The 15158-nt window shown below is 46.9% G+C and overlaps 1 protein-coding gene across 2 annotated transcripts in view; it reads right to left on the reverse strand.

Moving 5' to 3' along the window:
• DCAF11 (DDB1 and CUL4 associated factor 11) overlaps positions 1-15158 on the reverse strand; it is a 278095-nt gene that overhangs the window by 99010 nt on the left and 163927 nt on the right. The gene's annotated exons all lie outside the window — the stretch shown is intronic.

The raw sequence follows: 15158 nt of genomic DNA on the forward strand, positions 1-15158 counted from the left end.
TCACACATCGCATAATTTTGAAGAAAAATGTGGTGCCAGTGGTACATAAAGTTAGGACTATTCCTTTACTTATGAGGGAACCTCTTCAACAAGAATTGAATAAATTGTTGGAAAATAAGATCATTGAGCCAATAGAAGCATCAGAATGGCTTGCCCCCATTGTAGTTGCCCCCAAGGAGGGTAATAAAATTCGTTTGTGCATTGATCTCAGAGATCTGAACAAAAATATCTGGGTGGATCGGCAACCCCTTCCCAATATTGGGGAAATGTTGAGTGGAATGAGTGGTGGTAAGGTTTTTTCAGTGCTAGATATGTCAGCTGCCTACCACCAAGTAAATTTACATCCAGACTCGAGAGCCTTAACATCTTTTGTAACTCCGCTGGGTGCTTTCAGATATTGCCGCATGCCTTTCGGATTGGCTTCTGCTTCTGCAGTTTTCCAAAGGATTATGCACAATATTTTTAAGGGGATGGATAAGATCTTGTGTTTTCAAGATGATATTCTAGTAGTGGGCGAGTCCTTTGAAAAACATGATGAGCTTCTAAATGAAGTATTAAGAAGGATTGATGAACATGGCATGACCATAAAGAAAGAAAAGTGTCAATTAAGGAAAGAACAAGTGAACTATTTAGGACACGAGATATCTGGTAAGGGCATCAAGCCAAAGAATAGCATTGTAAAAGCTATTGTTGAAGCTCAGAGGCCTGTAGACAAGGATTTGCTAAGGTAATTTCTGGGTTTGGGAGAGTACTGCTCAAAATTTGTGTCTAATTTTTCTGATCTGGTTGAGCCGATGAGGGCATTGTTGAAAAAAGGTATTGAATTTGAGTGGAATCAAGCTTGTGAAGAGGCGTTTAAGAAGGTCAAAGATTCTTTGATTTGTGCTCCTGTGTTGTGTCATTTTGATATTCGTAGAAAAACTGTGTTGACGACAGATGCTAGTAATGTAGGTTTGGGTGCCGTCTTGACACAGTATGCTGATGGAGAGGAGAAAATAATAGGATATGCATCGCGTCGTCTACAAGGTGCTGAGAAATCTTATTCAGCGATAGAAAAGGAAGCATTGGGATGTTGTTGGGCAATGCATCATTTCAAGTTTTATCTTTGGGGTTTGCCTTTTATGCTCAGAACTGATCATAAGCCACTATTGTATATATTTAAAGGTGGTAAAGGTCTGGAAGGAAATGTGACTCCTCGAATTTCTAGATGGCTATTATCGGTCATGGACATGAACTTTACAATTGATTTTGTAAGAGGAAAAAAAAATATTGTAGCAGACTGTTTGTCTCGCATGCCGATTGTGGAAGAGGAAAAGATTTCTTCTTTTGTTGAAGTTGATCTTATGCCAGATGGAAATGGAGTGTCCTTGAGTAGTGAGGAGTGGTGTGTGGCTTTGGAAGGTGATGAGTTGTATGAAAATTTAAAGAGTGCTATAACTAATGGATGGAGAAATATGTCAGATTTGGATGAAGATCTGAAACTATATGTTAAGGTGAAAGATCAGTTAAGTATCCACTCTGGGAAGGTATTAAGATGCAGTAGGGTTGTACCGCCAAAGATATTGAGACCAAGATTGATTAAACTGGTGCATGAGGGTCATCTTGGCAGGAGTATGTGTAAGAGAAGATTGAGGCAAAGTTTCTGGTGGCCAGAAATGGACAAAGAAGTAGAAATTGTGATTAAAGACTTATGCTTGTAGTAACAGTGACAAGTGCAAAGTTATACGTGAGCCACCCTTGGGATGCGTGAAGGTTCCTGACCGTCCATGGGAGAAATTAGCCTTGGATTTTTTGGGTCCTGTGGAAAGATTGGGTTCTAGGAGCAGATTCTTGATTGTCTTAGTAGATTATCATAGTAAGTGGTTCACCATTAAGCCGGTTGAGAATATCACAGCAACAAAAGTAATTGAGTTTTTAAAGGAAGTATTCATGGAAGAAGGGATTCCGAGAACACTGGTTACTGACAATGGAGTGCAATTGGTGTCTAGCATGATGAAAAGATTCCTTGATGATTTTGGGATTGAACATGTTCAAGTAGCACTGTTCAGACCACAGGCTAACGGCCTTATTGAAAGGGTCAATAGGATTGTAATGGACAATATCCAGTTATCTCTGGCAAACGGTCTAGCTTGGAGGGAAGAATTAAACAAGATGATGTGGGCTCATCGGGTAACTTCTCATTCTGTTACGGGAATTTCTCCTTTCATTGCATTGAAAGGGAGAGAACCAGCCACTAAAGAATCACCAATTTGGCTAAGGAGGAAAGATCAAGTTTGGGTGGATCGTGAGTGCATGGCTGAAAGGATGGAAGATTCTCATGCTAGGAACAAAGAAAGTTATGATAAAAGAAAAGGAGTGAAAGTTGTGGGAATTGAGAATGGTGATTGGGTTGTTGTGAAGAAGTCTGGATTTGTTAAAAAAGGAGAAAGTAAATATTCTCAACCTCAAAAAGTAATTAAGGTCATGGGGTCAGTTGCAAAATTAGACAATGGAAAAATCTGGAGTTTGGGAAGTATATGTAAAATTAATCCTGGTTAATCCTCAAGTTGTATCTTGAACATCTGTTTTATCAAATTGTATGCAATGTTGTTAGTATCATCTTATTATTATGATTTAGGAAGTTGTGTATCTTATTTATATTTTATTATGAGGTGGAGATGTGTGGTGATGTCTTCTTTAAGAAGAGAACTTTCTGATGTTTGTGTGACATCATGAAAGATTCTTTTGCAAGCAGTTGAAGCTGAGGGTCACTGAAAGCTGTATCTGAATAAATACTTCTTCAATTTTACCAAGTTTTAAGTGTGATTACTACAACTGGGTAAGAGTGGTCTGCTTAATTCAGACACTCTGTTCATCACCACCCCCTTTTCTGAACTGCACGCTTCTAGGTCTTCGTTCTTGATTGCCACGTCTTTGAGGATACGATTTACGCGTTCAAGCAGTTTTGAGGGATTGCGCCATACCGTCTTCGATGTTGGATATGCGGGCTTCTGCAATGTCAAGGCGTTTGTCATGCACCTGGATTTTAGCACCAAGATCTGCAAGGTTTTTGTCTAGGGCATCAAACCTACCATCAAGAGCCTTGAATACCGTTCTTATCTCCTGTAGCAGCGAGCCGGCCTGACTCATGAAGTCGTCGAGAAGCTCCACTTCTTGTCTGCCCTCCGCCATACTCAAACCACCGTCAGGGGCCGCCTCAGCAAGTTTCTCAAAAGGAAGGATCCTCTGTTTCGGGTCTTTGCGGCCCATGCCGCTCTCCAGTACAAGAGGTAAGTGACACCAGGATGGCCCAAGGGAGGACTGCAATCAGAAGGCAGGGACCTGAGTACACACTTAATGGAGTGGACCTAAGACCAGGGGGGGGGGGGGCGGCAAGCTCAATTTCTCTTCCAGAGAGTGGACAGTGCAGGCCAGTTGTGAGAGAAGGTCCTTTAACTGTGGGGAGTAGCGGAAGCCCAGATGGACAATGCGTACAACTGTAGGCAGGTAGGGTAAGCAGGAATAGGCGCCAATGGAGGAAGCTGCTGCTTTAGAGACCAAGCTGGAGGGCGTAACGTGGTCGCAGGAGATGGACAGGCAGCACTTGCGGTTAGGCAGGGCCCACTTGAAGAGGGTAGCAGACTTTGCAGATCACTAGGTATAAGAGGTGAGGCCGCGATGAAGAGCAATCATGGTGTAAATGTCACAACCGCTTCACAGGCCCAGTGGAGGCGGGTGCACGACCAACTGGCAGCAAAAGCATCAGGGGGAGAGGGGAGGCAACCGGGCACTGGCTATGGCGTTGCCCCTCCAAATCTTTTACCGTGAGCCCGCTTATGGCCCGGAGGCCGCCACTGTAGGACACATGCAGCCCTGTCCCCGCAGAGCCCAGCGTGATGCGGGGGGGCTCACCGGTCAGCGCGCGGATGGTCAAAGGAACCGCTGCGCAGACCTGGCTTAGATCCACGCAGGGAAGGCGTGGATCAACAAGCTCCGGCCCGGCGCACTCCCCTCTCTTCTGCCACACCGTCACGGCCCGATGGAGTTGAAGGGCTCGTGCTCCACATACGAGCCTCGGATGCTTCAGGCAGATGTCGCAGCCATTTTGTAGATCGCACCCGTCTCCTCCAACATCGGAGATCTCGATCGCGGCAGCTCCGATCTGCAGGCAGCGAAGTTCACTGGGATCAGGAATCGCTCACGGGTCTAGCGGTGGCGAGCTCATGGCGTTCTGCCCGGTTTCAATGGGGGATATTGGTTGCGTTGCTGGAAATGCTGGCTGAGCTTCAATGCCGCGCGGCAATCATGGTCCGCGGCTTGCCCACGCCCCCCGGCCCAAGGACCGTTATTAGAAAAAAGAATTTCCAGATAATAAAAGGAATTAACCTGTGCAATGGGTGTACCCTGACAAAAAAAAGATCTAACCTGTGGAGTTTTCCCACAAGACATTAAAAATTGCTTGGATGTGATGAACTTTCATTTCAAAGATTCTATGAAACCAGTAATCCAGAAAAGGTATTCATTAACTGCTGCCGCCGGACAGAGGTCCTAGACAACGGGACCGCGTTGTCTGCACTTAGAGTAAAGAGAACCATGGGATCAACAACAGTTGGTGCATCAGCCTGCAAGAACCGGAGGGTATCGCACCATTCATAAAAAGTGAAAATAAAAATGGGGCAAACACACACCCCTGTCTCACGCCCTGCCTAATTCTACAAGAAGGTGAAACTTCTCCATTGGGACAGTATCGTACTTTGGCTAAAAGTCTCACACACCTGAGAAAGGAGACAGACAATATTTTTAGGAGCCCCATATGAAAGTAGAGTATGCCACATAATTTAGTGGTCCACTAAATCAAAGGCGCTACTAAGATCAGCAAAACAAAAGTAGAGGGATCCTGGCTTTGCCTTTGTGTGTTTCCCAATCATGAATTCGAGATCTACACATTGATCCACTGTCTGAAGATCACTGGACATCCGACAAAATGTAATTATTGTTTGTCCAATCTTCCAGTGTCTGCAAGACGACCATACCCAGGGTTTTCCCAGTTCAATCCAAGAGGAAAATTGGGCGGTAGCACTTCAGGGCAGACCTATCACCCTTCGTGAAAATGGGAACAATAATGAATTTAACCCATATTGAAGGTACTCAACCCATTGCTGTGGCTTTGAAAACTTGAGGCATAATTGGGCCTCATTACTCACCCATACCTACAAAGAGGATCCCCTCTGGTCCTGGGGATTTACCTTTGGCTCAGCCTTTCAAAGCATGAAGAACCTCATCCAGGACGACGTCCAGGGGTATACAGCTCTTAGAAGTAGGATTCATTTCTGTTTCTTCTAGAGCCAAGGGGTGAGCCTTGACTCATTATTACCCAAAGGATCACAGATCTTTTTAAAGTCATCTACCCAGACTTGCAGAGAAATGTGTGATGTTAATTCGAGAATAGAATCACTTTTCAAAAAGGGGCATTTACAGTATTCTAAAAACAGAATTTTGTCATCAGTTTCTGCCACACATAAAGCAAATGATGCCTAGGACACTAGTAGCAGAATCTATAGTAATAGGTGAGATAGCTCAATTGTCTCCCCCTACGACAAATATATTATCTTGAACAAGATCAATTTTTGTATTTGTTTTTGTGAAGTTTCCTACCCCCACAGAGAGAACACTAAATACTGATTTTCTTATTTGTTTTTCACTTTAATTGAAAAAGAATTGGATTGGGGCTTGTGTAATTTGTACGCCCATTTAAAACGAATGAACAAAGAAACATATATATTTACACATCACTTTTTACATTAAAATATACAAACACATATATATACATTGATACAAAGGTATATCCTTATTCAAATATTGTAGCCCAATTTTCTTTCCAAAAGGATGCTCACTATATGTACAGACTCAGCATTCCTCTAAAGTAAGCTCCACCAGACCTAACATAAAGAGTATAAATAGTCCATATCTTTTTAGGCCTATCTTCAATCCTTTTACTCCTCGTAAACAATGTTTTCCACAACTTAAGGTACTTTGGCTGGGGTCTTCTGTAAACAAAATGTCGACGCGTTTCAGCCCTCATAGTATGGGCCTCATCAGGATTCGGGCTAATAACTAATTCCGTCGTTATTTAAATGCCTTCAAAGATAAATATATACTCTTTGGAATGGAGTGTCTGAAAACCGCTTATTTTCCATTGTTGGTGGCTGTTTTGTCAGCGATGGTGAACTCCTGTAAGATCACAGATGTGGGAAAGCGTGCTCGCCACTCTCTTTTATGGGACCCTTCAATTGTTTCCCGGGTTCACAAATGCAAACTACACTTAATATAGCTTAACGAAACGCCTGTTAATGGGTTGTATGTTTCTGCTGCCTGGACCAGATTGGACCAGGTCTTTTCCCTTAGCTCCTTTTTCCTGGAGTCGAACACCTCATTGTACTCCTTAAAGGCTTAATAACAAAATAGTCTCTTGGGCCGCGGTGAAGGGAAGCTCTAAGCGTTTAGAGGCTTGTGTACACATGTGATACCAGCCATGTTTATCAGATGACTCGTTCCTAGTAGGGCGCAGCAAGAAGGAGTTAAGAGCCCCAGTGATTAACTCAAAGGCAGAGACCAAGGTATTATCCACATCAAGGGTTAAACAAACATCCAACTCATTTACCTTTAAGGTTAACAACCTCCACAGTATGCACATAGGGTCGACTCATGACCATTTGATATGTACACCATTCGGCCTGACAAGAACGATATTTGATATCCCATTAGAGACTATCAGCATGAAGAGTCGTGAATAACACCATCTGATTTTGGTCACTCACTGTAGTTTGTTTTACCCTGATGTTGGAGACTAAATGGTTGATAGTGTAGCTAGTTAAAAAATGATCGCTTGCGGAATGTGCACCTCCACCCACAAGCGTATAGATATGTGAACGACCTATGGTGTTATGGTCTTTCAGCAGGAGATGATATTTATGAACCAAAGTATTCAAAATCTTGACAAACTCACAATGTAGGAAGTCAATGGTACCATCCCACACATGTTCTAATTTAGTGTGCCGATTAAAAATGATTAGTGTGGGAAGGAGAGTACGAATGGGGGAGTGGGAGGTAGATGGGGGATGCATTTGCAATAAAGGGTCTTAAGCTAATGGGCAGTAGGGTTTTGTATTTTCAACTGTTATTGGTGTAGGAGAGGGGTCACCTTACCCTTAGCTATGCTGAAGACAGTTACCTGGGCAACTATATGTGGCTTAGGCTGAAGGTAAGATTTTAGTGAGTTTACTGAAATCCTAGCTCTTTTTTCTGTGCTGTTGGTTTGTAGTTTGTTGCCTAGAAGGTCGCTAAAGAAGCCTCTTCTCTTTTCAAGTACGCCCCTTCTGGAATGAGAAAATAGATGAAAATCTTTGGATTGATCTGAGGCAAGAGAGTAAGACTCAAACTTGAAAGTGTTGTCCTCTACAATGATTCAGTTACTTTCTGTGCCTTTTAAGAATAGCAATGTGGATACAATGGTCCAGAATATACACAGCACCGAATAACTCTCCTTGCATCAAAAGTGAAATTATAGTATGCAGAGAGACCTCCTTGAACTTTTTCTTCTCCAAGTACTTGCCCCATAAGATCTCAAATCTGGTGCTAGCCTTATTTTGTTTTTAAATGACAAAGCAGTCTTCATTCACTCCCTGGATTATTGCTATATTAGGACTTCTGAAGCTGTTGAACGCTCTTCTTCAGAAGCCCAGATGTCTGCTTTGGTCCTCTTGAAGCATACATAAAAAGGCATATTTCTGGACTTCAATGTGTTCTGAAGTTATGATTTTGTGTTTTTATTTGTCAATTTTGTCCTTCAAATTAAGAAGTACCTCACTGCTCTCCCCTTCTACCAGGATCCAAACCGGTGGTGCAAGGTAGAACGCACAGGATGGTTTTTTTTGTTTTAAATCTTTTTATTGAAGTTTTGAAAAGACAGACATAGGACACATCAACAACACGGGCGTGCATGCGATCGCCCATCAAGGAACAGCTATCCCTCCCTTCCCAAATTGTGGGGCCCATTGGTGCTGCGTAGAATGTGTCCTTGAGTGCTGGGGAGGCCCCGTAAGCGAAGTGACGCTCTGATCCGGTCCCATGAACATCCAACCATCACTCCCCCTCCCCGCTCCCACCCGTATCCCACCCACATTTCCCCTTCCCCGGTGTGGTAAGTGCGGTGATATCAGTTCTCATAAGGCCTGCAGGGTAGGCGGCATTCAGTTGGGTGATCGAGGTTCCCCCCCGGAAGTCGTCTGGAAGCCAAAGCACCCTGAGGTATTTTGGGCAGGTGATTTCATTGAATTCCTCTGATAGGAGAGACGAGGGGCTGCCATGTATCAAGGAATGTGTCCCGTGTTTGGGTAAGGGAGGCCTGTATTTTCTCCATTCCCATAATATACCACAGGCGATGGAGCCATCCCGTGTGGGTAGGTTTCCTAGGGGTGCCCCAGAGAGATAGGATGTGTTGGGTGGCTGCCCCCATCGCTAGCCCCATCTGTCTCCCCCCTGACAGCCCTGCGTTTAACAGGGTTATTAAGCCCCTTCACATTTAAGGTGAGAATCTTCAACGTAGAGCTAGCCATTCATAGGAGTAGTGTAAGTAGCGCAGCATGTTCGGCTTGCCCGGGGTCTGCCAGGTCCCCATGTCGGCCTGGCCCAACTCTATTGTACCACACCGGGAGGGACCTGATATCTCCTTCCCCCCCCACCCCTGACCCCAACTTCCCCAACAGGTGTAGGGCACGTCTTTGTCTCTCAGGAAGTCAGTTGCTACCTTGAAAGAGCGTCTTTTTTTCAAGGTGATGGCGGAGAGATCTTGAAAGAGGGCCACTTGGTCTCCTCGGAAGATGACGGGCTGTCGCACTCGGGCCTCTCTCAAGATACGTTCTTTCAGAAGGAAGTCCGGGAGAAAGGCCAGTATATCCGGAGGGGGGGCTGGTGCTCGGAGCACTGGGCCGACCCTGTGAGCGCGGTCAATTCGGATTTCGAATTCGCTGGGTTCCCCAAGGATCTCCCGGAAAAGGTCCTGTAGATACGTTGTGACGCTGTTCCCTTCCGATTTCGATGGAACTCCCCGGACTCGGATGTTGTTCCGCCGGGAACGGTTCTCAAGATCCTCCCAATGGGCTTGGAGATCCACCTGCTGGTCCTGTAGGCGTATGATCTCCTGTTGGAGCCGTTCCACTTCCATGCTGCGGGTCTGATCTGCCTCTTCCATCGCCGCCACCCGCTCTCCCAGGCCGTCCACGTCTCTGCACAGTTCCTTCTGCTCTCCCGCAAGCTCCTGCTTCAAGGTCTGAAAGTCATCTCTCAGGGTGTTGAAGAGGGAGGCCAAGAAGGCCTTCGTGATGGGTGCAGAGTCGTCGCCCGTGGTCGAGGCGGCAACCGGTGTCTGGGGGGGCGATTGCGCCGGGGCCTTCTCCGTCTTAGCGGCATTTTTGTGGAGCAAGTCCGATATGGTGCGGTTGCCTTTGCGCCCCGCATTGGCCATGTCGGTGATCAGGCAGGGGTGGCGGAGTGGTGGGAGCTGGGCCTTCTATCCGTTTAGGGCTTCCCGGCCCGGGGGTCCGGCCTCCTTGCTCCTTTGCTGCAAAAAGTTGCAGGCAGCTCTGGTCCAGTTGAGTCGGCCGTCCCAGGAAGGGCCCGCTCAGTCCGGATCGCCAACGCTCGTTCCGGGTCTCAGAGGTCGCTGTGCAGGTCAGGAGGGGCGGGGGGGGAACCCCACATTGTCCAGATCCGGCGTGGGTGTCAGCACTCTTCGCCGTCTGCTCGCCTACTCTCAGGGACAGCGACCGCAGCACCAGAACTCGCCACGTTGGGCCTAACCGTCGCGGGCCCCAGGGAGGGCCTATCTGGTGTATACGGGCGGCGGACTGTCACACCGACCCCGGCTTCCTCTCGCACCCTGGTGAGCTGACGTGCCTCTCCTGCCCACTCCTTTGAGGGCTACTGTCCATAGGGCCCGCGTGGGCCGCCCGGTGAGTGCTGCGTGTGTCGCTCCGGGACCAGGCCCCAAGCCGGGGAGCCAGGTGGCGCGGCTGCCTGCTCGTTCCCTCTAGACTCTACCGCGGCCCCCACTCAGTCACAGTCCCGGGGGCAATCGCCGGCATAGCATGAGTTCCGGGTGCAGCGGTGCCAGTGTCGCGCCATGAACGCGTTCGGGGTCTCTTGCTCGGGCTCGGCCTGCCCCAGTGCTCTCAGCCGTCCCGCTGTGCCTCCCTCCACACCTTACAGGAGGAGCTGCTTGCCACTGGCAGGTCGCTGCCACTGTCTCCACCGCCGGGCCACTTCTCGCGGTGATTGCACCCCCTTCCGCTCCGGGCCCGGACTAGGCCCGAAGCCGGGGGCTCAGTTGCTGTGGTGGGCCGCCGTCCCTCTCGGCTCCTGGGTGCCGCGCTGTTGGGCCGCTCCGCAGACGCCCGTCTCGGCTCCCGTTCGGTCCCCGGTCCTGGGGCCGACACCGATCCTCCACCTCTCCTCACCGCAATCCTCTCCCGGCTCGCTCCTGCGGCAGCCGAAGCCAGGGGAGCCCCGCAGGCACCGGCCACCCTACGCCGCTCTCCCTCAGCCTCGCGTCTCGGGAGGCTGGAGGCTGAATCTCGGCCGCGCCGTTCTCTGCCAGCAGTGCCACCAAATCGACTCCTTTGCAGCACCGGGTGGTTCGGCTGGCTGTGAGGTGTCGATCAATCAGGGGAAAAGGGGAGATAACTCGCTATTCAACAGTAGTTAGGGGCTTAGGGTCGGGGAGCCTCCGAGAATGCGTCGGTTCAGGCCGCCATCTTAGCCACGCCCCCCGCACAGGATGTTTTTAAAGAATTTGAGTTCTATAGTTTCCTGAGACACTTCTAATCGAAAGGATGTTGTGATTAGATAAGGAGTTTAGCCTTAACTGTGATAAGTTGATGACAATCTCTGTTCATTAGCTATTATTTATGGGTCCCTGAAAGGATTATGTTACTTACCCAGTAAGCATCTGTTCTTGGCACGTAGCGCTGTAGATTTACATTCTTAGCAGACTCCTGCCATCTAGTGTTGGTTCCGGATGTTTGCAAGTTGCTTTTCTTTGAAGAAGTCTTTCCCAGTCACGAGGTAAGGTGACTCCTCCTTTCAGCTATAGTGTGCATGGGCATCAGCTCCTCTGTTCAATTGTTTTCCCGCAAGAGGAATGGAGTAAGTGAGTGTAGTACAGAGATGTCCATGCATATGTAATGTAAATAATGAAAACTGCAACTACAGGTGCCCAGGGAGGTGGGAGGACGCATGTGAATATACAGCTCAACATGCCAAGAAAAGATGCTTACTGGGTAAGTAATAATCCGTTCGAGGCATGTGTGCTGTAGATACACATGCTTTGCATAGATTATACTGCAGCATTCTCCCAAGCGGTGGCTAACTGGTAGATGGTGCAGTTGTTTGAAAAAGCGTCTTTAGCACTGCTTGCCCTACATTGGCTTGTTGACGTGCTAACACATCCACACAATAATGTTTGGGAAATGTGTGAGGTCTGGACCATGTTGCTGCCTTACAAATGTGAGCGATAGGGATGTTACCTAAGAAGGCCATAGCTTTAGCATAGCAAGTTCAAATGCAATTAACAATCCATCTTGAAATACCAGATTTAGAGGTAAGCTGGACTTTGTGAGGAGTAGCAAATGCAACAAACAGTTGTGGTTTTTTACACTCTTTTTTGATCTTTCAATATAGTACAATAAAGCTCTTCTGACATCAAGTGTGTGAAGAGCTCTTTCAGCTAACAAATCGTGCTGAGGGAAGAACACAGGTAACAAAACTGATTGGTTGTTTTGAAAAGCAGAAACAAACTTGGGAAGGAATTTTGGATTGGTGCGAAGAACTACTCTATCTTTATGAAGTTGAAAGAAGGGTTCTTCTAAGGTTAATGCTTATAGCTGACCAACTCTCCTCAATGAAGTGATAGCAATGAGGGAGGCAACTTTTCATGAGAGAAACAGTAACTGACAGTTGTGTAATGGCTCAATGGGTGGACCCATGAGTCTCGCAAGCACAAAGTTCAGATGACAATCTGGACCAGGAGGTGCCTTGGGTGGTACTACTCTTTTAAGGCCCTCCATAAATGCTTTAATTACAGGAAACCTGAACAAAAATAGATGCCTGTTTTGCAAATATGTGGCTACAGGTACCTGGGGAAGTGGTTGGGATCATGAGATTCTACAGCTCTACATGCCAAGAACAGATGCATACTGGGCAAGTGGCATTTTTCTTTCGCGGCATGTGAGCTGTAGATCACATGCTTGTGTATAGACTATACAGCAGTCTCCCCAAAGCGGTGGCTATCCTGTAGCTGATGGAGTGGTCTGAAACAGCATTCTAAGTACTGCTTGGCCCACATTAGCTTGTTGTCTGGCTAAAACATCTACACAATAATGCTTGCTGAAAGTATGTGGTGTGGACCATGCTGCAGCTTTGCAGGTGTCAGTAATAGGGTTCTTCCCTAAGAAAGCCATAGTAGCCCCTAGCTTACGGGTGAAATGTGCGTTAGGGGGTATCGTTAGAGTTCTTTTGGCTTTTGCATAGCAAATTTGAAAGCATTTTACCATCCACCTAGCAATACCTGATTTGGATAAAGGATTGCCCTTGTAAGGTGGTGCAAAAGCGACAAAAAGTTGTTTGGTCTTAAGAAACGATTTTCTTCTTTCAGTGTAATACAACAGTGCTCTCCTAACATCCAATGTGTGTAGAGCTCGTTCTGCAATAGAGTCAGGTTGAGGGAAAAAACTGGTAACTCAACTGATTGATTTATACAAAAAGCAAATACTACCTTAGGTAGGAATTTGGGATTGATACGAAGAACCAATTTATCTTTGTGTAACTGGAAAAAAGGTTCTTCTATGGTTAGTGCCTGAAGTTCACCCAACTCTCCTTAATGAAGTGATTGCAATGACGAAATCTGTTTTCCAAGAAAGGAATTGTAGTTCACATTTTTACATGGGTTCAAATGGTGGGCCCATTAACCGTATGAGGACTAGATTAAGATTCCAGACTGGGGCCGGTGGAACTCTTGGTGGTATAACTCTTGGTGGTATAACTCTTTTTAGTCCTTCCATAAATGCTTTGATTACAGGCACTCTAAAAAGGGATAAATGTTTTCTATTTTGAAGATAGGCTGCAATTGCAGCGAGATGCAGTCTGATGCATGATTATGCCAACGATGACTGCTGCAAATGTAACAGGTAGCAGATAATGTTCTGTATGGCGCATCAAGAGGGTTGATGTTACTGCAATAGATAACAAATAGTTTCAATTTGGCTGCAGAGCAGGCTCTTGCGGTAGGCCTTCTGGCCTCCTTAATATTGTTCATACAGTCTGGTGGAAGGTTCAGATAATCAAACTCTATTCCTTCATGAGCCAGATCGCGAGGTTCAGTTGTTTGGGATCTGGGTGTTTGATTTCTCCATTTATTTATTTATTTATGAGTTTATACCACCATTGAATCGACTCCCGGAGGAGTATCTCTGCGCACAAACGACAGTAGCAGAAGTAAGGGAGTAATCAATCCAAAAGAGTAAGTACTAATCAGGGACTCAAAGGTGAACTAATTCTGAAACAGGACATTTTCAACCTTTTTCTGAAAGTCAAATGGTCCGAACACTGCCTCAGCAGAAGAGGGAGTTTATTCCATAGAGCAGGACCAACCACTGACAGGGCTTTACCACCCTGTCTTGTCTTTCTTAGCGCAGGCACTCGAAGGAGATGCGGATTACTCGACCCAAGGGTGCGAGCGGGGTTGTATGGAATGAATTTTTCTGCCAAATATGAGGGTCCTAGTCCGTGTAGACCCTTGTGGACCACGCAGCAGGTCTTCACCTTTACCCTTTGGCGAACTGACAGCCAGTGTAGTTTTTCTAGGAGAGGTTTTGAGGGGGATCTTGGAGGTGCATTAAGAACTACCCTAGCAGCGGTGTTCTACACCACTTGAAGTTTACCCAATACTCCGTCATTGGCGGATGCCAACAGTCCGTTGCAGTAGTCAAGACGACTAAGCACCAGGGCCTGCACCAAAGTTTTTCTGGTAGAATCAGGGAGCAGGGGAAACACTTTACGGAGGAGTTCTATAACATGAAAGCAGGATCCCACTATGCTGTTTACATGCTGCTTTAGGGATAGCTCCTGGTTCAAGCGTACCCCCAAGTTCTTTACCACTTGTTTGCGTTCGGGGACCGGGCCTAGATCGGACGACCTCCAGTCAGGGGTCCATAACATTTTGGCCTCCCCAAAGAGCATTACCTCTGTCTTACCCACATTACATTGTAGGAAGTTCGATGACATCCATTGGGAGACCGCCTTCATGCCCATGGAGAAGGACTGTTTGACCTCAGAAGTAAGAGATTTAAACGGGAAGAGGAGCTGGGTGTCATCGGCATATGATACTGGAATGAAACCAAAAGCTCTCATAATCCTCGCCAGGGGTGCCACATAGATGTTAAAGAGAGTAGGGCTCAAACATGAGCCATGTGGCACCCCCTTATTGATCTCTACCTCCGCAGATCGGAACGCACCCATGTTAACACATTGAGTGCAATCAGAAAGAAAGCTCCTTAACCAGGCCAATGCCATACTCTCAACCCCAATCTCTGCAAGACGTCCGAGCAAGATGTTATGGGATATAGTATCGAACGCTGCCGATAAATCCAGTAGCACCAGGACCACCGAGTGACCCTTGTTCTGGTACATGCGGAGATCGTCCGTTACCGACAGCAGTGCCGATTCAGTGCTGTAATTCGGCCTGAAGCCGGACTGAGGATAGTCCAAACTCCCAGATTGTTTGATAAAATTCGAAAGATGTTTATTCATGTGCTTCTCAGTGAGCTTGCTTAGGAAAGGGAGCAGGGATATGGGTCTGAGGTTGGACAAATCCGTCCACGGAATAGAGGCGTTTTTCTGAATGGGCCTCACCAGAGCCCTTTTCCATTCCCGTGGGACACAGTCGTCAGCAAGCGAGAGGTTGACAAGGCACTGGATCCCAGGACCGAGCGCCTTGCCAACCACCGGCATGATTCTGGCAGGAATTAGATCGGACGGACAACCACTCTTGATTTGGCTCACCAGGTCCTCCACCTCATTCAAAGAGATGGCAGGAAACCTAGTGAGCACACCCAAGTTCGCTCCAT

This window comes from Lissotriton vulgaris, chromosome 5, assembly GCF_964263255.1.
Source record: "Lissotriton vulgaris chromosome 5, aLisVul1.2, whole genome shotgun sequence".
Classification (NCBI taxonomy): Eukaryota; Metazoa; Chordata; class Amphibia; order Caudata; family Salamandridae; genus Lissotriton; species Lissotriton vulgaris.